Genomic DNA, 14,473 nt, shown 5'->3' with positions numbered 1-14,473 from the left:
TAAGGATCCAATACATGTCTACATTAAAACAATTGGACTATTTTTATTGTTAAACCCTGTCAGTGAATTTGGACTAAAGTTTATTACATTGTTAAACAACCAGACTCCTCTGAAGGCAGCGAGACACAAAACAAAGGGGACCTATTATGCTCATTCCCAGCTCTATATTTTTATTCTGGGACTCCACTAGCGTAGCTTTTCATGATTCACAGTTCAAAAATGTATTTTACACTGGCCCTTTATGCAGCCCCTCAATTCATCCTCTGTTAAAAACAAGCCACTTTAGCTCCTGTCTGTTTAAGGCCCTCGTCTCTAAAATGTCACTTTCTTCTGATTGTCCAACTTCCAGAAGCCTACATTGACTACCAGCGTGCTCGACGGCATATAAAAGCTAGAGTAACTTATCTTGTAAAATAGCGATGTGGGGCACTAAATTTGATAAATTTACTGAACATCAGACCACAAATGAGACAAGAATTAGGTTGGAAAAATGATAGATGCCACTGGAGCGGATTGTTTCTGGGGGTCAGGTCTCACTAATTAACATTCAAAAACACCCAACTTTTATAAGTTTATACAATTTTTTTTTTCTGGTTTTCCCTCTGATTTCCTTCAGCTGCTCAGCCTCAACTCTCTGGGATTTATGGAGTTTCCAGATGACGAGATGTTAGCTAGTTAGCTAAGTTAGACATGCTATATATATATATATATATATATATATATATATATATATATATATAGCATGTGTATATATGACAGAACATAAAGGAAAGCATAATAGGTCCCCTTTAAGGTTTAAGTTGGGTTCACTACCTTCTAGCTCTCCTCACACAGAGTTTACAGTCTGTGACGCCAATGTCTCTCCATCCACCATTTCACCCACATTAGGCTATAGCATGTCTTTCTTTGTCTTTCCTGCACAAAATGCATAATAAATGAGCAAGACAAATTGTTTATTAATGGGTGTTAATTTCTGTTTTGCACAGGCAAGCAAACATTCAAAGCCCACAGACCTTTAATTGTAGTTCACCTGTCCACTATATTTACTCTGACACTGAGTATGTGCTTTATCACGTCCTCAGTTTCAGTTTCAATAGAAAGAGTGTTTTATATTTATATTACGGAACAGGCTAAACTTCTTGTACTACTGTCAATAGTTTTGTACTAATATAGCCACATGTACTGTGCTTGTTTGCGCAACCCAACTTGTAAGATGGACCCACTGCCAAAGAGTCTGTGGGCTTGAAGAGGTCAACTCCTTATCTTTCTTCCTGCAGGGGGGGAAAATGTCAAACATTATCTGGATTTTAGATAAAAAAGACAAGTATGCAACCGTTGATCAACAAAAGCCAAGAGACGTGCTGTGTAGGACTCTGTGTGCCTTTCGATATGAGATACACAGGTCTTCAGATATAATGGCCTCAGTAATATTGTATAAGGGGTTTTCACTTTGAAGTTTAAATTGGGGAGAAGTAGGTGTCTGGATGTTTCAAAAGGTGGACATCTCTATTTGGAAACTCTTAATATTCAGCGTCTTTGATAGGTTACTCTTCTTTCATTTCCTACAATAAAGTGTTAACAGTATGAGAAAAGAAAAATTCAAGGGGGGGGGTAAATTAACCTTAATATCAGGCCCGTATGACAGTGTTTTCATCTGCTAATTTCTCAAGCGTCATAATGAGACGGTACTGAGCGATGAAGCGATTTGAATTTAAATGATATAATACTTGAGATAGCCCTAATTCACCCATACATATTTAATCTGACATATTATCTCGCTGCTGCGACGCCCTGATATGATATGACAGCTCGGCCGCTGCGCCGGCAGGAACGAGGGAGGCGGGCGCTGCAGTTTGGAGAGCACATTGTTAAAAAGAAAGGTGGTGGAGAATTCGCTCTCTGCAATCATAGCCGCTTTAGACGCCAAGTGGGTTTGTCATCTTAGTGACAAAAAGCAGTGATATACTGATGGAAATTGAGTTTATACATTTCTACATGCTGATACAGCACAGAGCCTTAAGAGGAGAAGGGTATAGAAGCATTTTTTGGACAGTTGACTATATCAAATATAACTAAATTACAAGCACTATAATCCTTACTCATTTATGCTATTATAATAATTATTTTGCAAAACAGTTTGTGACATTTTTCAATAGCTGTATTATCATGAATTTATATAATTTATTTTTCTCTGCATCTACTCTCATTTTCTACACTTCTTCACGTTTTGTGCCTGCATTCTGGTCTATTTTCTGCTTCATTGGAAGTAGATATTGTTCTTTGTATCATCTGTGATAGGTTTTTCCATGTGAACAGCGCAAAATGGTACAGACTTTTTTTTGGATCACTGTGTAACTGTTGTAAGACTTTCCAAACTGAAAGTCTTACTTGGTCTCTGACATTAGATCGTTTTTGTCTGTTCTTTTCTTTTCTCCCTCTTGTCACGTGTGGTCTACTGACCTCATTGGTTTTGTGTCCCTTCAGTGACTTTCCTTAGCAATGACATATATTCTCCAAGGAAGGAGGGACCATTCATCCAAAAGATATTCCCATATCTTGGTCCAGAATCCCTGTAGGTGTTGGGTCAAGATCTGGTAACTATGAAGCCATATCATATATGATTTAGATCACTTTCATCAAACCAGAGAGCCCTCATGCCTCGAACATAAGCCTCTCTCAAGTGTAATCCCTCTATCCCTGTATCTGTGCAGCGATTTTTGCATAGTGGCTACACGCCAAGCAAGAATTTGCTGGACAAACATAGACATACAACCAGTCACACTCACATCTAAGGACAATTTAGGTAATTTTAGATCCGCATTTCTTTGGACGGTGGGAGGAAGCCGGAGCACCCGGGGTTGAACCTGGGCCCTTCTTGCTGTGAGGCAACAGTGCTATCGTGCTGCCCCCAAGCAAGAATTTGAGCCTTCAAATTCAATACAAAAAAGAAAAGTAATTTATTACCATATGAAGATATTATTTTTTTGTACCATTCAGGTTGGCCTTAAGAACTTTTTTATTTTGCTATACGCCTTTGATGAGCAAACTGAGGCGACCATGGTATCCAGTTCTCTTTATACATCAGTGAATGAAACACTTTCTTGCTTTATGTTTGCCCAAACGTTCTACCAGTGGCTCAACTGAGTAGCCCAGGTGGCCTCCAGGTGCTTGTGTGCCCACTTATTGACCTCACTCTTTGAGGATTTCTTTCTTGAAGTTAAACCAGTTTAAAAACAGGTACCTTGTCGCGCAAGTTTAATAATCCGCTGAACTGGCAGGTGCTGCTGCTGTTAACACACAAAGAATCACTCAACCTGAGCTCCACTCACCTCAGATGTCACATCTCCCGCGTAGGCCATAAGCAGCCGACTGTGCTTTTGTGCCAGGGGATAATTGCAGCTATAGGAGGGTAAGAAATAAGAGATTTGCTCAATTAACCAATATAGCACAGCTGAGGACAGCACCTGTGCATATTGGAGTCCCTGTTCTTTTTTGCAGATAACATGGCCGATTACCCTCTGGAGTACGCAGCCACCGAGCTTTGTCTGTTATATCCCCTACCTGGTGCAAGGCAGGGAATAGCGCAAGCAACCATATTGTGTTTAATTGCTCTCTGGGTGTTAATATGCGCTTGTGTTTGGAGTGTTTCATTTTCACCCGCCTGGTGTAATGATAAGCAGATCACTGGCTGCCAGTTTTTAACAGTTGGATAAAATCTCAATAGTTCTGGAAACCTGCAACTCATTTGAGCAGGAAGAGAAATCCTGCAGTTTTTCTGTATGAGCCCAAAGTCAGAGTCATTGTGCCTGAACGTTGTTTCTCTTAAATATAAAAAGTGTTTTCTTAAATATAGGTTTTTAAACATTTTAAAATGTTTTTCTGCCAGGTATGCATACAACAAAGACTGGTTTCAACAGGCTGCTGTGATTGTTACTGGCCTAAATGTTTTTTCAAAAAAAGGATTCAAGATAATAAGTAAACTTATGTAAAACGATTCAGTAATTAAATTTAGTTTTACAGCAGCAATGATTTCATCCACATTAAACAATAGCAAAAAACGGAGGTAAAGTGAAAGTTTTATTTGTTTAGACCATAAACTGGGTTAGTTTTGCCATATTCTAAAGGTCTAACAGTAGGGGGCCTGTTACTCACTATACTATAGAAAAATTTATCCTATAACTTTTTTTCTGGCTCCATTAAAACCCTATTAATGACACGTATACCAATAATATCAGATACCATCATTAGAGGCTTTAAAGTCCACTTTGTTCTTCAGCTGCTGCCAACTGCAGCTTTACTCTGAAGCCAATAATTAGCTTTCCTGTCATTCCACCCCCTATAGATGCTCTACATTACATGAGATCAGATCAAATGGTAAAACACAGTAATCTTTCTCTTTCGGAGAAGTAAAATAAACGGTGTGCACCGGCGTTGGTAACGGTGCTCCTTGTTCCCCAACACAAACAACCCAGACAATTTCTTCTGGCAACATTGCCTCAAAAAGGAGAAAAAAAGTTGGTTAGCAGATGTCAGTTGTTGTGTTTATCTCGGCGGTTTTCCTTCACTCATGCATGGATCTTATATCAAAGAGGGCTTATCTGAATAAAGTGCTTAAAAGCTTTTCAGACGCCTGGTGATCTGAACAATTTTTGGCTTGATCTGCAGACTAAACAAACCATAATGATGCAAGCTTGTGTAAAGATGTACACAGCAGTCAAGCAACAAATGCCTGCGCTTGATGTTTTTATTAATGTTTTCTCTTCTTCTTTTCATCAGATTCTTTCCATATCTTCACTGTTTTGGATCTAAACACCAGGGTAACTTCTTGTTTGCTCCTGCAGAGGTGCAAAGAAAAGGGCATAAATTAATGCACCAAAATGGAAAGAAACTTGTCATCTGCTGTTTCTGTCCAGGCCTTGCAAACTCAAATTTCCCTCAGGACGGTAAAGGGGATTGCAGTATGTTCTATGCAAGACATAATCAAAAATATTCAAATATCCCTGCAGTCAGTTGGGAAATGACAACAATCCTGCAGAAAAGGTGTATTTTCTAGGACGATATAATAAGCCGACCGCCACTCCTGCCTCCGCAAAGTGAAAGCGACAACGGCATTAAGTTTTTAACACTCTCTGTATTTTGTAACAAGGTTGGATGTGGGAAGAAAGTTAGCAGACATCCTCTCAAGACCTGCCGGTCTCATTTCAATGCTGAGATAGGAGCGTCGGGGCTCTCCTCTGAAGTCACAACTTCTGGCTCACATGACGGGAGGCAGACGTGGCGAGATCTGCTCACTAAAGCCAATCAAAAGACCTGAATTCTATTTGTTTTGTTTCAAGGGAAGACGACAAAGGGGGCCTCAAGGTCTTCTTCAAGATGGCTCTGAAGCCTGAGAGGAGACAAAAATAAAAAAAATGAGAAGGGGTAGAAGGAGAAAAAGGGAGGACCGAGGCTTTCAAGTGCCCGTCCTTGGTGGGACCTTTGCCGCGGTGCCAGGTACACAGCTTTTAGGAGGGGAGGGGTGAGGAGGAGGGGGCTGTTTTTTTCATGTTAGTGCGTGGTTGGGAGTTATTAATATTCTCAAAGACAAAATTTTCTACCCCGGATTGAAATAATGGATCATACTTAAAAGGGGAAGAACTCATTTCAGGTTTTAATACGGTAAGCCTGTTGGAACCAATTATTGGAGGTGCTTTGCCATTGTCATCTTGCATTTCTCCTTGAGGAGATTAACTGGCAATGCTGAAAAGGCCTCGCAGTATCCGGGATTTCGCTCATTCTGAGAATCTGCCTGAAATGGAATATTTTTCTTGATTTGTGTGTGTATGTGTGTGTGTACTGTACGTCTGTGTTCGTGTCAAGTTCCAACGTGTTTCACGTATTTTGGCTTCATGTTCTACCTAATTATTGCAATTTGATCCTAAAGCAGGAGTGGCCTAATCCTCTGCTGTACTGCAGAAATCCTGTTTCAGAAACTTTGGTAATAAATTTGGCCTGTTTTAATAGAGACTGGGAAAGTAGCACTGTGACGGCAGAAGGACGGCCTCCCTGGGAAGCTCCTCTGTTTCCTCACATGCAAATTCATGTGAGGAGACGGTGGAGGCAACTTGCAGAAAGTTGGAAGAAGTTGTGGAAGGAAAAAAGCAGAAATCCCTCGTTTTTCTTATGTTCCCTGCTCCGTTCCCAGACTGTCCCCTGAATGAATGCTAGAGGCTCTGTGTATGTGTATGTGTGACAGGGCAACTTTTGCAGTCACATGCAGTAGTTTGCCTGCTAGCACAGAGCAGCATTATATATGCTCTGTGTTTGTTCTGCGAGCAGTAATTCACCTTAAAACCCTGGTTTGCAAATGTATAATAAGGTGTGGAGCTTTATCCAGAGATATGTGATCTAACTCATGATAAAATTACATTAACTTACATCAACAGGACATTGTGTGTCTCTGTGTGCCAAAACATAACTGATCGGTTAGACAATTGTACAGGTCTGGAGGTTTTGGCCTGAGCCCCAACAGTTAGCAAGGTTTTTCATCTTGACTTGACCTAGCAACAAATTCAGCATTAACATCATTACTAATAGTAACATTCAATTGTAATATGCATTTTAAGGCTCAAACGTGACCTCAGCCTATAACATGCACAGTCCACATTTTTCTGTGCTTGATGTAGACCTCTACAGACAGTTTCCGTTACGCCTGATCACGCTATTACTATAAATTGGAATAGGCAGTGTTTTGAGAGAGGTAATCTGTAGCTCATGCCTATCAGGATAAAGATTTTTCAAGTCATATAGAATAATAATTTAAAAAGTAAAATGGTCAATCCAATTGACCTTTCGCTAATCCCCGCCCCCCTAGTTACTGTTGCTAAATCCGACAAACTGTTGGCGCTGCCACTGTCTATTACTGCGCTCTCTGGAGAAATTGACAAATTTGTTGGAAAAAGCGATCTCAGAAAGAAGCAGAAAGTTTTGCAGTTGCATTATACATTTGAAGGTTGTATTCAGGCTGTCAAACTGACTCAAACAGACGTGAAAAAAATTAAAGATAGAAGCTAAAGCCTACCGATCACACAGTAAAAGTGAACCACCGCATCCCCCGACGATTGAGACAAAGACAACGATATGAACGACTACAACACCGTTCCTGTAAAGCTGGGTAGGCCTCTATTCATTATTACATTCATTAAAAAGCAAAACAGTAGGGACTTATTACGTTACATTCAGTCGGAAGTTAGCTAGCATTAGCTAACTGACATTACATTAGGAACAATCCACAGCCAACATTTTTCTGGATTTATTTCAGGTTTTGGAAAGAGAATAAATCGTACTTCTCCTTTCAACTCTCTCTGAGTAGCGACTGTAATTATTACAAGTGCCCCAGGTATAGCGTTTGACCATATCTTAGAAAAATACAGCCGAAAAAAAGCTAGAAAACGACTCATTTTGCATTAGAGTCAATGGAGCGCAGACATGAAAGTGTCAGACCTCAGAGTGAATCCTATACTGCACTGTGATTGGCCAGCTGCGTATTAGGGGCGTGGCTTAGCGAAGGGTCAATTACTTGTCTTTGGGTAGGGCTGTTAGACGATGTCATCATCCATGAGCGATGGCTGACAGACATCACGATGTTGAGCCGGCATTGCGATTGTAACCCCCTCCCCCTCAGCCAAAGAAAAAAAATCTAAATTTTTCACATAATACCACGAACATTATTATTATTATTTTTTTTTTAAATATACCTGCCTCGAAATTCTCTTCTCCCCACACTAAGACACACCAACACATCTCTCTGCAAACACACCACTTTGCCCCGCCTCTCTCTGTTCTATGTCTTTTAGGCGACTTTATGTTTTATAAAGTTCGCTAAAATACACAGAACTCTTTTTTCCATATTTTTACACCCATGATCTGATATCACTGCACAGCAGATGAGCCGCATGCCGGCTCAACTGTTAATGACGTAGCATATGAAACACCTGGTCCGTGACTTACATTTATTCATTTAGCTGACGCTTTTATCCAAAGCGACTTACAATTGCTATATATGTCAGAGGTCGCACGCCTCTGGAGCAACTAGGGACACAAATGGGAATCGAACCCAGGTCTCCCACACCAAAGGCAATCATCTTATCTATGCGCCATCACCACCCCGTCTTGTAAGGTAATAGGGCACCAAGTTTTTTACGAGTGAAGTCTTTGCGGCCGCTAGCCCCCTGCACGCCCCACCAGATGTCATTGTCGATCCCGATGTTTCATTGTAGACATCGCCCAACCCTAACTTGATTCCTCATTTGGTAATCACACCTAAAGTCAGTCAGTCCACCCATTTTCACTTACATACTATACAATCCCTTATTGCAGACCTCTTATAATAGTTGTGTGGAGTGGAGATTTGTCCTAATTTTACATAATGTAAGGTCAGAATATGTCTGATTGTGACCCTGTTTGTGCCTGATTGGCTTAGTGTCATGACTGAGGCATAACTGACACACTGTAAAACTGGGCTTTTAAATATCTTCCTATGTAATAGAATCCTAAATCAGTTCAAGCCATTTAAGAGTCAGACCTTCTCCCAGAGACGCATATGGAAAGATTTGACTTTGATCTAGATCTGTACAGTAGATCTTTACTGTACACAGGGTGATAATAGTAGAAATTATGGTGACATTTATTATCTAGATTGTAGTGGAGTTTAAGACAATAATAGCTATTTTTATACAGACTCCAGCTGAGATAATTTCTAAAGTGACTAAACTCTTCCTCATGTTGTTCAAGAACCTCAGGAGAGCCTCTCAAGGCCTTCTGGAGGACCTTAGACCCCATGTTGAGAACCACTCAACTCATCTAATAGGATGTGTCTCTTCTTTACCCTCCAGGTTTTTTAATCTTCTTTCCTCATCGCTGATGTTCACAAACACAGGCTGCTCTGCCTCTGCTCTGCAGGTAAGATGACTGTGACTGGTCTTCTCTATCACACTATAACACTGGAACGGGATCTGGCGTCTTTTATCACAATGTAATATTACATGTGCTACCTAAACCTCACTGCAGGACATGCTCCTTTGTTATTTTCAGACCCCCCCCCCCCCCCCCCACCTTCCCCACGAGTGCCAGGAGTGAGCATCGTTCTCGGATCATTACTCCTCAAAGAAATTTAAGCGCGGGTTGCCATTTAATTTTTTTCCCTCCCCAAATGCAGTCCGTCATTAGAAATCCTAGCTGTCATGGCAATGCCATTTTTGGTGTGGAGTGTTTGTTGCCTCATTTCTTTTAATTTTATCTCCATTAGCTTAATTCTTTTTTAATATTTCCATCTAACGAACTTTACAGTCCATTTTGTCTCAGTGTCTTGCTAAGCGAGTTTTATGAAGCACGCAGTTGGCTTTTCCATTTGAGAGAGGGGGAGATGGGCAGGGAAGGAGGGGGTAATCGAGGAGGGCCTGGTGCTTTTGTCAGCTTATTTTTGGCACCTTAGCTAGCAGTTCTGCTTCTTCGCCTTGATTATACAAGCAAACAACTGCATGAAGTTCATTAACAATAAAGCACAGGCTAATTAAGCCGAGCCCCTTAGACAAACCAGTGCTGTCATCCCGCATGTGTTCGGAGCTGATTGAGCTGTTAAAGATTTACCTTCACTTGTCTTTTACCTCCTTCGCTCCCTCACAAGGGCCTTTTGCTGATTTGTCTCAGAGGGCGTTTAACCTTATAGAGAGTCAGCTGCTGCCATTTGGGTTGTAAACATTTTACTTCAAGGTAGAGTAGCCTTACAAGGCCGAAATGCTGTTTACTTCCTGCTTTCATTACGTTTCGCTTTAATAAGCTGCAGGTGCCATCAATCTCCCCAATGAATTCTGTCTATATGTCTATTCATGTATCTATATATCTAACAATCTCTGCATAATGTTGTTAAACAGCACACTGATCCTGTTACACTACAGGCTGTGACATGGCGCCATAAATTACATGTGAATCAGTCCCGTGTCTGCCCAGAGGTTGTGAGATACACCATTAGCAAAACGGCCCTCCAGCCCTTTGTTAATATAATTTGCTTAATTGCTCTCTATCAGTGTACAGATGAGACGTGTTCGCTTGCAGAGGTCTGCAGAGAGCGTTCTGGACATATTTGTTTTAATTCTCATATCCTCTTATGGTTGCTGATCCCGTTTTTTTGCTTGATGTCCACTGATGACACATTGTAGTGGGTAAAGAGGCCATCCCAGAGGCCTAACTGGAGGGACATCAACTTGATCCAAACAATGGATAAATGCAGGGTTTAGGGTTAGGTTTCTGCCTAGAACTTGATTACACTACAAAGTCAAACATTGATTTGCATAAACAGTATGTACAAATACTTTCACTCAACTTTGATTAAATTATTTAGCTGTACCTTATTTAGATTTTTTATGAATTGTTACTTATTTTAAAGATGCAAAGTTTTTGCCCACCAACAAGAAATATGATTTTCACCCTTCTAAAAACATTTGATGTCATACAGATGATGGAGAATTTCTGTGCAAATATCCTGAGACAATGTCTCATAGCCTAATCCAGCACAGAAAAAACCCTACGAATGAGGCTGAGTGCCTTGCTCAATCATTCTTGGACATCCCTTGTTACAGAGGCCTGATAATATAGAGACCTCAATTGACAACCTCAGTCTACAAGCTATTTCTTGTAACCTTCAGGCTACCTTCAGCTGCAGCTTCTGCCTTCATCTCCTCCTCCTCCTCATCTTTGGTGGTGGCTCTGCTTCACCCCAGAGAGCTACAAGCCGCCGCTCCCCGCTGTGACGGCTCCTCTTCGGTGTTTAATTACAGGGGAGGCTGAGAAGTCTGCCTCTCCTCTGATGAGTCGAGGAATGAGAGACAGAGGGCTGAGCGGCGGAGGCTTGGCTTAAAGGAAGTGACCTTAACCCTGTGTTATGCGTGAGCGTGGCTCCTGATTGGTGCAAACAGAGATGGAGGTGGATGAATGGCTATTTTTAAAACCATTGGTTCTTGCAAAGGTTTGTCTTCACAACCATTTTTGTACTTTCGTTCTGAAATCTGACTTCTGTGAGGCTCTCTTTTTCATGCTGCAGAAAAACTCAGATCTGAGCCACATGTTTGGACAGAAAGTCCTTATTGGGACACTCTAACTGAACCACAGAACCATGCAAAGGTTCAGTGCTTAAAGGCCTCTCCAGGCAGCAATTTTGGAAGGAGGGGAGAGTATTACTCCCGCTGGTTTCATGACTCTCTTCAGTGTTATAAATCTCACCGATCCAAAGTTACAGGATGTACAGTACCATTTATGTATCTATTTATCCTTCCAGTTTGTGGAACAATCCAGACTTTGGCAGTACATTAGAAGAACTTGAAAGTTTTCAAGTGACACTGTCACCGCATGCAGACAGAGCAGTTAACAATGAGCACCATAAATGTGTGATCAAACATAGCCAGTGTGTCTGTAGGTAGAAACTCCCTTTAGCACTTTTTTCAAAGCTGCTCTAGAAAAGAGAAGTTGTCTGTGATCAAAAGCCGTGAAAGGAACCTGAACAAAGACACAGTGTGCCAGTTTGAAGACGGGCGCAACATACGAGCCGTCAAAACGGCGATATGAATCTGCGCTGTAATTCAGAGAAAAAGAGATTAGAAGAAGATAATGGTCTCATATCTCAAAAGTTAACAGTGAGGCCCGCGTGAACTGTGAATAATCTTATAATTACTGATCTAATGCCATTAGGCCTGACAGAAATAGAGAAAGCAACGCTTGGATGGGGCACAGTTAATCAACTGTACGCTCCTCGTTGGATCATCAGTACCCCCGCGCACGCTAAGACCACGAGTGATGATAGGTATGAGTTTAAATGACAGCTTAAAGGAACATTACACCGCATTCATATTTGGTTAACTTCCCCTACCAAATGGTTCAAAAACGTGACATTTTTTAATGTTCCTTGCAGCCTTACATCGCCCCCTCAATTTGTGAGGGGTTTTTCGTTCTCGTTTTTTTTGCCTCAGGCTATTCTTCAGGGGAAATCCAGACTGACTGGAGTTCCCTCACCTTGTGTGCTCGTTTGATCCCCAGCACAGAGGCAGACTGCTGATCTGTCCGTGTTAAGCCTCTGTTCCAGGTTGTACTTGCAATGTGAGAATGATAACAAAAAATGCAGCGCTGGAGGCTCCCCTGTCTCTGATTCATGTTATTTTCTTTTATTTCTCTTCGTGTGGGAGAGAACGCCGTGACAAAGTGCACACCCAGAGTTTGACAGTTTAAAGAAAAGATCCACCCTCAGATTGTCATCGACTGTTTGATCTCATCAGTCTGTGATGTTCAATTTGATGGCAAAATGTTTTAGTTGAGCCAATTTTTCCTCAGTGATTGCTTCACGTAAAATGCTCATATTGTCTATATTTGACCGGTTATCCGTGGGAGGAAGAATACCTATTAAATAGAGCTACAAATGTAAAAATAGCTGTGTTGATAAGTGTCAAAATATCTCAGGCTGGATCTTTGCTTCTTTGCTCACTAACAAACACGTAGATGTTGCTTTTTTTGCCTTTTCCTCATAATTTAGCACTTACAATAATAAAAGGCTTAACTTGATTTAAAGAAAACATAATCACTGAAATCTGATGGCTGAATCGACCCAGGACATGACACAGGTCTGTTTCAGAATGATGCAATGACCTTCACAGGAAGTACAGCATGGTAATTTTTTGGAAAATGTTCACCTTTATTGAAAAATTAAGAGGGGGTCAGGAAACAAGGGAGAGAGAAGGATTTGAGATGCAACACTTAATGTTGAATAAGTAGATCACCAGTAGGTTTTTCTATGGCTTCCTTAATGCACTGGCTTTATGCATTGTGCACAGTTTACATATCTTTTTTTAGACACAAAAAAACGGTTACATATGTATCAATTCCAAAGGAAATTGCAAGCATTATATAGTTTAATAGTCCTGGGTGATACATGGTGGTAGATGTGTGGTTAAGGCTCGTGTGGTTACTGTAATGGATGAAAATGTTCTTTTCTTGCTCTACTTTGAAGCTGATAGTCATTTGTCCTTTGTCTTTCTTTAACCCCCCCCCCCCCCTTTTTTACTTTCAAAAAGGATGATACCTTTTGCAGATGTCTGTGGTTTGCATCTGTCTGTAACAACACGCTCAGAAGCTCCAGGAATAAACAAGTGTGTCAGAACACTTTGACGCTAATGGTGTCTCCCCAGATGAAGTTCCAAAATATACAATTTTCATTTACAGGCGGTCACATTTTGGGAGCCCCGAGAGTAAGACTTTTGATTACACAACCTGCCATCTCTGTTGGAAGTTGGTCTTCCAGGGAATAAACATGGACCATAATTAGGGAGACATGCAGATACAGTAGATGAGGTGATGGTGGTGGGCTGACTGGACCGGTCTCTGGGCGGGAAACGGCTATAATATTTATCTTAAACGTGTATTTTAGTCTTTTCAAGACTACTGCCTGATTGCTTTGTTCTGTATCATTTTAGATGTGTGTAGATTTTGTTTTGTATCCTTTGACTTTAGTAGAAATGCAAATATTTGTTATTTATAGTTTTATTTAGGTCTTGATGGCGCAGAAAAGTGTTTGGATGGTTTAAAAACATATTTTATATATTTTTAATATGCTTTATTTTGTTAGTCATTATTTTATATTGCTTAATGTATACTACTGTAGATTAGTTTTGGTCAGTGTCAACAGTGTATATTCAGGATAAGTATTTTTAATAAAAAAGGAAAAATGTGTAATTTAATAATGCATCGTAATATTACTATATTATTTAATATTTAACTAGCTAGTTAGCCTCGCTGTCCTTCCCACTAGTGTGACAAGATCACACCAGGCTCAGATTAGACAAAAAAGTTATTCTTACTCAACCTTTCAGTTATAAAAAATAAAAAAAAAACATCTCTGCATTATCAGGAAAGAGCACATTCAAAATGATCTTGCATTAGTAATACAAGAGTCAAGTTCCCGTAAAAAAAAATATGTTTACGTTCAGTGTTTCTCACCTAAAACGGTTAAAAACATATGCAAAACTAATAAAAAAATTATTTAAAATCCCATATTGTTTATCCATGTGCACTTGCTCACTGTCTTCTTCTTACCTGTTTTTGTTGCTGCCAAACGACACGTCCAAACAGAGTCCCACTCATAAAACCATACCTCAAAACCTCCACAGGGTACCTTAAACTTTATGAATACAGTAAATGAAATAACAAGCTAACGTAATTAATTGATTTTATTTAAGAGTTCAGTGGTTCATTAAAATTAAAACATGTTGCACTCTTTCCCAATAATATGTTTGGTGAGTAAAGCATATGATGATGTCTGCGTGCTGGAGAAGAGTTGTGTGATGTGTTTTTTAGTTAACCTTGTTTTGCCATTTAGAAACGTTTGCACAACTAAAACTCCAATCGGTGATGAAATATGGGTGACAGTAGGACAAAAGTCTTCTTCATATAAAGA

General features: G+C 40.3%; 1 long non-coding RNA gene across 1 annotated transcript in view; it reads left to right on the top strand.

Moving 5' to 3' along the window:
* The window catches only part of LOC119905230, a 59,226-nt gene extending 45,473 nt beyond the window's left edge, over positions 1 to 13,753 (top strand). Inside the window, exons 3-4 of the long non-coding RNA XR_005444798.1 lie at positions 8,874 to 8,940; positions 13,095 to 13,753. This is a non-coding gene — a long non-coding RNA (uncharacterized LOC119905230). The remainder of the gene's footprint in view (positions 1 to 8,873; positions 8,941 to 13,094) is intronic.
* The last annotated feature ends 720 nt before the right edge of the window (positions 13,754 to 14,473 follow it).

Source organism: Micropterus salmoides, unplaced genomic scaffold (assembly GCF_014851395.1).
Source record: "Micropterus salmoides isolate LMB-PRFRI ecotype aquatic unplaced genomic scaffold, ASM1485139v1 Ms_hic_scaffold_1, whole genome shotgun sequence".
NCBI classification, from domain to species: Eukaryota; Metazoa; Chordata; class Actinopteri; order Centrarchiformes; family Centrarchidae; genus Micropterus; species Micropterus salmoides.
This window is presented reverse-complemented; position numbering and strand designations above follow the sequence as displayed.